Below are 1,016 nucleotides of genomic sequence, written 5' to 3' on the forward strand. Positions count from 1 at the left end.
CTATTGGAACCTTAAATGTCCTCTATATATGCATGTTAACGACTACTGGAACCTTAAATGTCCTCTATATATGCATGTTAACGACTACTGGAACCTTAAATGTCCTCTCTATATATGCATGTTAACAACTACTGGAACCTTAAATGTCCTCTCTATACGACGAAATTACTCAAACCATATGTAACCAACCAAGGAAAATGAATAATCATATTTCATTTTATCTGTAAGATAACTATATAGTTAGCCAAAGTAAAAACCTAGTCTTTTGGATATTTTCCATATCGTCAAACAACATAAACATTAGAATAACATGAATTAATTGTGTAAAATAAAGCTATTGATAATTATAACTTTAACTTATGAAGTTTGGAAACCATTATGATGTGAATAAGAAGATATCTAGAAAGTCTATTGAGATAATATAATACTACTGTGTTAATGACACTGTTTAAGATCTCCATGCTTGCTGCTGTAATGTTGTATTTTTACAATGATAGTGTGATACTCGTCAACTTAGCGGTGTAACAATGTAACAAAGTTTTGGCACGTTTTACACGAAAGAACATAAATTTTCTATAATAATACTTTGGATCAATCAGTGTCAGCCACAAAGTCCTAAAGTAACTAACAAACTTAAATAACATTAACATATGTTCTGAGACAGAAAAGTTTCAGTCATTATAGCTTTACCTTACAAAGTTTAAAACAACATGGGGAATAAGTACCATATTTTTCTGAGTATAAGACGCACCCTTATTTTGAAGACAAAGTTTTGGGGAAAAAAAAGCTAGTCGCATTTGAAAGATTTTTATTGAACAAAAATTCAATTTGATAATTTAAAAACTAGTATATATTGTTCTAAACACAAAAGAGCTCAAAACATCAAAATAAGGAAATACCATAAATCAAAACAAGGTTTATTGTTATTTAGTTTCGTTGAAAACCTACAAAATCTTCATTGCTTTCACTGTAATTTATTTTTTATTATTTAGGGAGCATTATAAATAGTTATGTTT

At 28.7% G+C, this 1,016-nt stretch overlaps 1 long non-coding RNA gene across 1 annotated transcript in view; it reads right to left on the reverse strand.

Annotated features, from left to right (window-relative positions):
- LOC106475405 overlaps positions 1–1,016 on the reverse strand; it is a 22,007-nt gene that overhangs the window by 4,270 nt on the left and 16,721 nt on the right. The gene's annotated exons all lie outside the window — the stretch shown is intronic.

Source organism: Limulus polyphemus, unplaced genomic scaffold, assembly GCF_000517525.1.
Source record: "Limulus polyphemus unplaced genomic scaffold, Limulus_polyphemus-2.1.2 Scaffold8524, whole genome shotgun sequence".
NCBI lineage: Eukaryota > Metazoa > Arthropoda > Merostomata > Xiphosura > Limulidae > Limulus > Limulus polyphemus.